Below are 11033 nucleotides of genomic sequence, written 5' to 3' on the forward strand. Positions count from 1 at the left end.
CCACAGCCAGGAGTGGGAAGGGAATGTTCTGAAGCAAAACCATGCTCGAGGGCTGTATCTTTAGTGGCTCAATATTGTGTTATTTGTTCAAAGGGTAAGTCAGATGTATAGAAATTGTAAAAGAAATAGATTGAAATGGTGAGAATGACATATAACTTTACCATCTAAGTCACGTTTCTTAGCCTTTTCCCAAAAATTCCTTTAAAAATATGTGTCAAATTCATTGGAGAAAGGAAGCAGAGGAGATGACTGAGCTGAACCTGCCTACTTTATATGTCAGGGCTAATTACCTATAAAACAATGTAAAAGGAGTCATATAATTAATTAAACACAACAGGACTGGGAGGATGGCAGCAGGGGAGATGAGAGAGGCACATGAAAAGCCTGTACCATATACAATGCTTCAACACAGATGACACCCAGTATCAAGTAAATTTCCAGTCAGAATGTATAAATGACATTTCCAGTTTGAGAAAGATTAGAGCTATTTTAGATTACTCTAAAATGAGAAAGAAATCCTGTCTTAATAAATTGCTTAAGGAAAAATCTATACTATAAATTACTGAAGAGCAACTTTATATATAGCAGCCAAGTAAAATGTTTCTTTAAACATCTTTAAATTCCAAAGAAATTGAGCCAAAGTTGGTATTTTCCCATACAGTTTCATATTATAATGTTCACTGCATAATGTTCCAAGGTTACTATACCTCAAAGTTGGCAAGTTATTCCAAAATTACTTATCGCCTACAGGTATACAAGTGGTGACTTCACACATTTTTCTACCCTTAGTAAAATAATTGTAAGCAATACATATAAAATTATAGAATAATTTCTTGATGAACTCATCTTCATACAGCTACTTATTGTTGTTTCGTATTGATGATTGTGTTTTGTATAATGTGTATAAATAAGGCTGAAAGTGTTTTCTAATGAATTCATCCGTAACAGATGTGAAAAGGAAAATATACATTGGACAGTGAAGTGGACAATGAGAAGTGGAAGAGTTTGTGAAATGTTGCACCATTAGTTCCCAGTCTAAGATCCTTGGAACAGGAAAAAGAAACCCATTATAATAAGGCTTCAGAGCAAAACTAAAATATCATTTGGGTTAGTGTCCTATTAATTCAGTAAAGTGACAAGACTGGTCATCAAATGGTAATCCAAACCTGTGGTTGATAGTTTTGTGTCTATTTTTTTAAAGGGGGGCGGATAATTATGTAACGAGTGTAGAAGAGTAGGCACAGTCTTTCAAAACTTAGGGGCCACTGGAAAGATGAGTAGGAGCATATTGAAAGGATTCTTAAGTGGTGTAATGATTAGAATGGGTATCTTCTAGTATTCCATAGTAAGAACCAGTATGTACTGAGCATGTATCATGTCAAATATTGAACAAAGCACAATACATGATTTATCCACTTTAATCTTCACAGAGCCCTTGTTAAGACTGATCCCATTTTTCAGACGAGAAAACTGAGGCCAGGTGAAAATAAGTAACTTGTCCAAGGTCCCACTGCTAATTAAATTAACTGAAATCTGACCCCAAAGTCTGTGTTCTTGACCAGTATACTTCTGCCCTTGATTTGAACAAAACACACACCTACTTGATCCTCTAAATATATTTCAATTTTAACTGATTTGTTTTCATTAAGTACATCTTTTATTTTGATATGAAATATAAAACTTCAAATACAGAAGTTTAAAACAATATCATGATATACTTTAGAAATTTTAGTGGCATAAACTAAATGGTAAACAGTAGGATCACATTTTAAAAGACAAATGCCTAACTTAATAAGATTAGTACTTAAAATTAATGTTATTCTCGGGGGGGGTGGAAATGGGAGGGAGGTGGGGAGCAAGGGGTGGGGGAGGCTGGGATGGGAAAAATAGATAAAAAACTGTACTTGAAAAATAACTAAATAAAATTAATTTTAAAAAAATTAACATTATTCTCTATGGATGTTTTGGATTTTTTGCAGCACTCCAACACTTGGATGCTATGCCTGATAAAGGTACTTCATAAAAATATCACGTTTTGCTGATGGCAGTTAAATGTTAGATACAGTATAGATAAATCCACTACCTAGAGGAAAAAAAGTGTGTATGATGTAACCATAATTTCCTAAGCTACTTGAGGAAGACAGTAACTATCACTGTTTCAGTTATATACCTTTTACAGTACACACTGCTAAGGAAGGAAAATCGATGATGCAACCAAACCCCAAGAGATTGGATTCAATTATTCTCCTTAACAAAAACTCTCAATGAACAAATATTCAGATAGATCACTTCCAGTTTAAGGAATCTAAAACTTTTTAGCCCTTTTAGACCATTGTGGCAGTGGGTTGGGCAGTGTCCCCACAAAGCAAAAGGTTGCCCGTTTGATTCCAGATCAGGGCATATGCCTGGGATGCATGTTCAGTCACCGGTTGGGGAACATAGGAGAGGCATATTTCTCACGTTGGTATTCTCTCCCTTTCTCCTTCCCCTTCCCTTTCTCAAAAAATAAATAAATAAAGTCTTTGAAAATAATAAAACTTTTCAGATAATAAAACCCAATTAAACATTCCAACCAGGCTACTTCAATATCATAATGTGAGGACTGCATTCTCCCTGTAATTTTTAATGTTATTATTGTTGTTGATTTAATTAGCCTGATAAATATTATTGCCATTTGTACTTTTGAGGTAGCTTTTTAAAAGAGCATACCATAAAAAGCATATCACTACGCATGTCCTACAAACATGTTAAATAATATACAATACATTGCTATGTGCCAATAATAACAAATTTATAGAGTACGAAGCCATACTACCAAAATAGCATGATTCTCAAGTGAAACTAAAATTTTCACATGGAAACCGAAATACCTGCCTAAGAATATGATCAATGTACATGCCTATTGGACTAATGCTGACATTCCAACTCTGTCAAAGATATCAATATTGGTATCAATCTTGATAGTTTTATGTTGTGTTAATATACAATACTACAGAAAAAGGCAGGCTTTGATATAAAACTGCCAATTAAGACAGTATATTAAATTTAAAATACATAGAAATAAGGTTATTACATGAATGAATGCACATATAATTAAATTTTTCCTTAAATAAAAGTTCTAATCAGTTCACATTCTTATTGATAATAATCTCATGTTGCAAACAGCATAGCACCCTCTGGTGCATCTGTTAAAAGATATATAAAATTCCCACACGGATAGAACCAGAGTAAAACTGAACCTTATAAACATCAGTGTTCATACTCTTTCATTTACTCCAGTACATTTTTAAACATGAATGCTTAAAATCAATTTTCATTTAAAAAGAACACTAAAAACTTTATACTAACAATTCAAGTAGGTGAGAAAAATGTTTGAGTTTGAAAAATATTTAAAATAATGAAACAACAAAAACAATACTGGTTTCCAACATCTATCATTCAAATTAAAACAATGCTACCAAAAAACATTCTTTCCGTATGGGATGGCAAAAGTTAACTTGTCATGTTAACCAAATTTTCCTTTATTCAAATCTTGCCTTCGCTTCTTGCTTCAGATGAATTTGACTAATTATGAAAAGTGCCCCTGAGTACTTTTTCTGAAGTCAAAGGGAATTTATCAGTACTATTAAGGATTTTTAAGTGTTTTGTGAAAGTCTGTGCAACTCATATAGCTTGAAAATAGAATACTCAGAAATAAAAATTATGTTAAATTACAAATCTTACTATGAATAGATCAAAACTTTTACTAAAAAAAAAACACTTTTCCTAGGAAAGTAATTAACTCCAAAAGTATATTTTACTAAGGACAAAGCAAAGGATGCCACCTGCTTTAGACAGTCCTTTTGTGAACCACTGGAAGTCCCTAACACAATGCACTAGAAATGAAAGTGACACCTGTTTAAAGCAGCCATCTGTCCCTAACAAGCTTGATTTAGTCAAATCTATTTAATCCAAAACACGGGAACACTATGCACCTGTGAACAGAAAGGAATTTAAAATCTGGTTTTTGATAGCCAGTGGGAATTTATAACAAAGAATTAATGGTAAATGGTTATATTAGGGAAACTATTTTTAAGGTAACAAAGTAGATTTTTAGGCTAGTGCTCAACATAAAAACAAACAAAAAATAGACTCCTCAAAATTTAAAGGTTTACTTCTTCGGAGACTTGTAAATTTAAAAGTTTACTTCCTTGGCATTCTCATTTCTCTTAACACAGTCTCCCTACAATACAAAGAACAAACTAATATTCCCATTGGACTATTCAGAAAAGTTGGGGTTTTCTTTTTTACCTCTTCCCACACACCTGATGCTATATATCTGCCCTTTTGCATGCACACACGCACACACACACGCACATAAATAGTCTTCATAAAATTTGAAAACCAAAAGCATACTCTACCTACTTCCTGATTTCTTTAGCTGAAAATACAAGGAAAGGACATACACAATATCAACTTTCTCAAGATTAATAACATGGTTTACCGAAAGTAACACATATCATTTAAATAATACATTAAATCTCTCTTGATTTATGATTCATTCACTTTTAATGGCTAAATTTTAATAGTAAAAAATGTCACATTAACTTTGCTTACGGTATACATGTTTTTTGTTTAGGATTAAATTGTATTAAACTCATGAACTATAAATCTTTTGAGTACCTAAACAGAGTATGAGACTACTTGAATACTAAAGGAATAAATATTTTTAAAATTAGGTATATGTACCCTATATAGTGAAAAAATTATAGGATGATGCATTTTAGGAATGCACTTTAGTTTACTATATTATACATGTGAATGTGATACAAAAATATGCCTAAACAGATCAATAAAATTCATTGGCCAAACAATCTAAAAAGACTGAGATAAGCATTTATGACATATAATGAATCATAGATATTCAGCTACTAAAAACAAGCTACAAGTGATTATTTAATACTTTTAGTGTTAACGTGTAGTCACTCACTTTCAGAGATTTGTTAGTCTAAAAACTGAGAACAGAGAATACCAATATATAATATAGTCCCTCCTCAAATAAATATCACAGAAAGAATAAAGGGCTAAGTATTTATCCTTGCATTACACTTTAAAATTTATCATTTTCTACTATTTCTGCTTATTATGTTCTCAATCCATATGAATAATATTGACGTACTTGAGCCCAAAGCATCTCTAACAGCAACTTTTATACCATATATGTACTTTTAAAAATAGAAAACACTTCTATTTAACTTCTCTCAAATCAATTTATGAATGAAAGTATAAATTACTGAACCTGAGATTACTGGAATAAACAAAATGCCTCAAAAAAGTTCTTGGACACTGCAAATAAAAATACTAAACCATAACATTATAGCATATAATCTACTCAGCTGAAAACCTATTATATAAATGGCATAAAGTCTGATGCTGTCTCAAGATAGCAAAACTCCTATTAACTTCAGAGAGAGTTTATGGGACCCAGGAGCTTCACCATCCAAAAGTGCTCAGGCATTTGACACTCATCTGAACAGGAAAAAAAAATACAAGTTAGTATCAGTGATTTGCATGGAACACAGATGGCAGAGGGGAGGCTGAATAAAATATAAAGGAATTTGAGTGCTCGGCGAGAAAGACTTTAGACCCAAGTACCATCCTCATTTAAAATAGCAATCACAAGGAAATGAACTGGAAGAGAAAAAAATTTTAAACCCAACTTTTATTTTACAAAAGCATTGCAATTACTCAACCTGCTCATTGACAATCTCAAGAATAATTAATACTGTCACATTATTCACAGGCTGCTCTGTCAGGTAAATCAATATATGTTTACTGTTAAAAAGACTATTTAAATAAGCACTTTAAAATTCTAAATAGAAAATTTTAGTATGTACAAGAATAATAGTATATTTGTTTTAGCACATATTCATTACCAAAACTTTTTACTGATAATCTATTAATTAAACGTTAGAATGAAAAATGGTCTAGAAGACAGTTACCTCTAACCAAGAGCCCTATTACTTGAGGACTGATATTGACAAACCTCAAATCTACAGAGAAAAATAGTTTTTTTAAAGAGACTTATAAAGGAGACTTGGACAGTGACCAGGTTTAAGTCACTGTCCAAAGCACGCCAAAAATAAGTAAAGAATATGTTAAGTACACACATGCCTAGATCTTAACAACCATAAAGAAAGTGAAATATACACACGTTTCAAGTTGAGAAGCTTCATACATTCTTTATGAACAACTTGACTTCAATTTCAACTCTCAAAGAAAAACGAACACAGAAGATGAAGAGGGGGGGAAAAAAGAAAACTCTTTAAAGTATCATAACTGTCACAAATAACATTGTAACCCGAGTTCTCACAAAGCTTCCTCCTGTCCTTTCCCTGTGTGTTTATCCACACAAAGTCTTACAACCACAACGAACTGCCAACACTCCACGGTGGGGAAGGAGGTTCATCAAAGTGAAATGGAACCTCACTCTACCCCTCCCGGCTCCACATGAAAGATAAAGCACTGTCAATAACTACTAGCCCAAGTATCACAGATGCCCCGCATCCGGTTTAAATCACAAGCACACGCACACACCAGACAGATAGAGGAGAGAGACTTTTTAAAAAATCTCTTTCCCAGTGCAGCGAAGAGGCCCCAGGTTTCGATGTGTGCGAGGGGTGTGGGGGGAGAAGAAAGAGGAGCAGGGAAGAGTGTTGAATGGATATATAAGGACTGTTTGCAGCACAAAGAAAACACAGTTTTAAAAGAAAAAAGAAGAAAGAAAGAAAACCGTGCCGCTGATGACGGTAAAAGAAGAGCAGACCATTCTAAGCACAAGGCTTAGAGGGGCAAAAATGAAGGGAATGGGCGGTGGGAAAAAGTTCACCCTTGTACCAGGGTAAAAATAACAAAACCTTTAGCAAGGCCCCACAAAGTGAACAACAACAACAACAAAACATCAGCTCTAGTGTCCCCCTTGCACACTGTTGTCTATTTCGGTTTTGAAAGAAGCAGGAAACAAGCAGCTTTGAAAAAGAAGAAAATTAAAGAAAATTCCTTCTGCTTTCACCTGACTCGCCTCCTCAGACAAGACCTAGGAGAGAGCTCCACCGTCCGCCACGGAAAACTGGCTCCCTCTCCCGCTCGCCTCGCAGCCCCCAGAGCTCCCACTCCATCCCTGAAGCGCGGCCGCGGAGGGCCGGGGCCGGCGGGCGGGCGGGCGGCGCGGCGCCCACACCCCCGACCCAGCAGCGGCGCGCACGGTCCATTGTAAACAAGCCCGGGGGACCGATCCCCTCGGCAGCGGCGCCGCAGCGGCACAGTCCCGGTGTCAGGAGTGAGACCCCGCACAGCCACACTCAGCTCGCACACACGGACACACACACGCACGGACACACGCGTTCACACGCATCCACACACATGTAGAGACCGAAGAATATTCACCTTGGCTGTGGATTATTGTGGTGTTGTTGGTGGGTGATGGAGATGGTGGTGGTGGGGAGGAGGAGGAGGAAGAGGAGGAGGAGGAGGAGAGGAGTAGTTGTTGTTGATGGGTAACAGTCGCCAGGACTACGGTGACTATGGCGCTTGATTCACAAGGCAACGGTTGCTATAACTCACAAAAGAGAGAGAGAGGGAGAGAGAGAGCGAAAGGGAGAGGGAGACACTCGCAAGGGGAGGGGTGGGGGAGGGAAGAGAGGAGGAGGCGGGCCGGCGAGTCGCCGGAAGAGGCGGGCTCAGCCCGTAGACTGACAGCTCCAGATCCCGGGCTGTGGGACCGGTGGTGAAGCTTCAGTGGAGGGACTCGGAATAAAGATACTCAGAGATTTGGCAGAGTCTGGAGCTACCCCAGAGCCTTCCCGTCAGTTAACTACCACAAGCTCTAGTGAGGCTAGACTGGGAGTTGAGGGGCGTGGTGCGAAGGGTACGTTTTGTGAAAGGAGACCTGCGAGACCCAGCAGCAAGCTTTGTGCATAAAAGCCCCAGAGTCGCCGGAGCCAAAGGGACAACCCCGGGAAGGAAAGTGTTGAGTGCAATTCCACACACTTCATGGAGAGTCAGACAACGCGAAAGTAAAACCTAATTTGAAGAGCGGCCGCCTCCCCCGCTCCGCCTAAAACGTCATTTCCGGGGCGGAGGGTCCCGGATGTGCTGCCGCTACTGTCTCCCACCTCCCCCTTTTTTCTCTTTTTAAAAATCTTCGTTTCTAAGGCGCAGGCAGTGTTCTTAGTTGCATCTGCCTCCTGGTGCCTCGCATACCCAGGCTCTTCAGGGCTCCGGAACCCGCGCTACACTGGAGGGCCCGACCCGCCTTCGCCCTTTTGGTTTCCGCGCCCAGGCCGGCTCCCGCCTTCTGAGGCCACGACTCGGAGGAGTGCGGACCGCGAGGCGTGAGCGAGCGGCCGCGGCCGCCATCTTAGAGCATGCGGGCCCGGGGGCGTGTGGGCGGCGCGCGGGTGTCCCGCAGTCCCGCCGCGGCTTGGCGCGCAGAGGGGAGAGTCGGAGGTCTGCTGGCCCTCCGCCGCGGAGAGGCACCTCGCTCTCCGAGTGGGGAAGCAGGGAGTGGTGACCTCCATCACTCCCTGCTTCCAGGCAGGGCGAGGAGCTAAGTGCTAGTAAACAGCAAGAAACTGCCCTCCTGAGAAGATGTGAAAAGGCATGGCAACCCCCCTCCGCGAAAGGTGCCGAGGGGTGGGTTGCTTACACCTTCCTGAAGTAGCACCCAGGTAGTTTCTTTATCTTTAGCCCTTAAGTAAAGTGCGTGTCCCGCTTTGAAGTTGACCCAGCTGGAATTTCAGCTTAACCCGGTTTCTTGCCAACCTGCTGCGTTGAGACACACGAATGGCTTTCGTTTGGGATGGATGTTCGCACTCAAGTAGCTATCGCTGTAACCAGCTTTGGCATCCCCCAGCCTCTGACAGCTCAGGGTCCCCAGTCTGCAGCCGGACCCTGCCAGCACCGCAGACCTCCAGCCCGTGCTACTAAGCTGCTTATCCGAGACAATAACATTACAAGCAGAACCTTAGGAAGTCGGTCTTACTCTTGAGGCTTAGTTTTTTTGCACCTGCCAAATAAGGGATTTGGGCCAATATAAATTCACAGAACTAAAATAATAATAGCGACCGCTACTGAGGTCTTACACTGCCCTAAACATTGTGCTTAGTGTTTTACGAACATTATTTCATTTATTATTCACAACAGCACTATTAGGTACATAATATTTTAGAGAAAACAGGCACAGTCTTTAAAGTCAATGGTTTTAATTTACGGCTCTGTGTCATGGAATATTAGGTAAGGGTATTTTGGAACCAAGTATTTAAACAATCGATTTGAGAAAGTTACGTGGTTGCCTTCGGTAATTTTGTAATGAGTTGTAGAGGTTCTTATAATAATGTATTACAATGTAACAGTGACCAGTGGTGAGCACAAAGCTAAAGCTTAAAGGTTGCAGGATCCGCCATGGTAATAGGCTCTTCTAGTCTGAGAAAAATGAGTGTGCTGACCAACAGCAGTGAAACTCCAGATTTGGAAGAATAACTTCGACATCCATATAGGAAGTACGGTGTGCATCCCAGGTGAATGAAAGCTGGTAGTCATGAACACTCACTTCATTACATTTGCAGGGGGAGTCCTCTGGCCCCGTACTGGTGTGTGGAGCTGTCCGCTCACACTACACAGCTCTGAGAAGCTTTGCTTTAGTCCTATTGTCCGCTGTAGTTGGCCTGTCCTTTTCCCCACTGTCAGCTGTTGCTTCTTACTGTCAGTGAACATTATCCTCTTCACCCTTTTAATTTACTGCTTTTAATCCGCAGGCAAGAAAACCACATAATGAAGCTTGAGCAAAACTCTCAAGAGTATAAATAAGTACTTTGAGGAAATCTCCTTTAGAAAAAGTGTGTGACTTTTGTGCAAGGACATTGTAACATCAGTTTTAAGCTGCTTAGAGACTTTTTTTTTAACCTGCCTGACTTGGCCTATATTCTTGAGTTAGGATATATAGATAAATTTTCTAAAGTGAGTTCTTTAAAAGTTAGGATTTATTTCCCCTTGTTTTATGATAATTGATTATATGACTTCTCCCCAGAATAAGGTTACTATAATATGAACTTTTCAGTTATTACCACCACACTGAATCAACAAACCAGCCAGTTCAAGCACAGATTTGAGAGCATGCATGTGTTGTTTTGTGCTACAACTAGTTATGAGAGAACCTAAAAATATCTTTGCCTCTAATCAGCCTGATAGGATCTTCTTCTTGGTCAATTTTAAGCTAGATAGTTGTATCCTTACATAAATTGTGCATATATTTCAGAAATAAGTTATTTGTTAAGACATACAGAAAAGATCAGCAGTGTCTAACATTTAGTGCCTGTTACAGTACATTACACACTGGGCTTGATAATAAAAGGTACCTAAGAAAAAACTATCTTACATTCCTTGACAAATTCAGTAAACTGTCAATGCAGTAATTATTTGTTCAGTACATAAAAAGGGCCAGATATAGTTCCTGTCTACAAAATGTTCAAAGTCTGTATCTAAGAATTTAAAATTTTGTGTCCTTTGAACTTAGATTGATTTTGCTCTCAGGTTGGAGTGATTGGTAGAGACATCAGTTAACCCGTTTGTATCTGAACCTCTTGAAAAATACAAAGGCCTCATTATTTATGGATGGATTAAATACTTTATAAATTACTTCAGTACATTCTTGAGTAAATTTCCTTTTCAGTGTTATCTATTGTTATTTCTTCCTGTTGATATCTACAAGAACTAACAAATTAACATCAGTGTTTACTAAAGGAAGAACTGCACGTGAAAAGGTAAAATACTGATAGGCTTACTTCTGAAAACTTGTATGTATAAGAGTTTTGAAATTAATGTATTAGTCTATGGCAGCTTACCATTGAATTTGTAGTGAATCCTTTTATAAAGCAGAAATCACACCTGTTTAAAAACTTCCAACTTGATTGTATTATTGGTTTTCTTCAATTGAAAGGTGTCTAGAGTCTTAGTTCTCATGTGAAATAAATGATTTTATTTCAACCAATATGTAT

At 38.6% G+C, this 11033-nt stretch overlaps 1 protein-coding gene across 2 annotated transcripts in view; it reads right to left on the minus strand.

Annotated features, from left to right (window-relative positions):
- RFX3 (regulatory factor X3) overlaps nucleotides 1-7494 on the minus strand; it is a 283650-nt gene extending 276156 nt beyond the window's left edge. For both annotated transcript variants that reach the window (XM_053656370.1, XM_053656369.1), the window contains exon 1: nucleotides 7426-7494. The gene's annotated coding sequence lies outside the window, so the exon portion shown is untranslated. The remainder of the gene's footprint in view (nucleotides 1-7425) is intronic.
- Nucleotides 7495-11033: the final 3539 nt, after the last annotated feature.

Source organism: Artibeus jamaicensis, unplaced genomic scaffold (assembly GCF_021234435.1).
Source record: "Artibeus jamaicensis isolate MK-2021 breed Jamaican fruit bat unplaced genomic scaffold, CSHL_Jam_final scaffold_1964, whole genome shotgun sequence".
Taxonomy (NCBI): domain Eukaryota; kingdom Metazoa; phylum Chordata; class Mammalia; order Chiroptera; family Phyllostomidae; genus Artibeus; species Artibeus jamaicensis.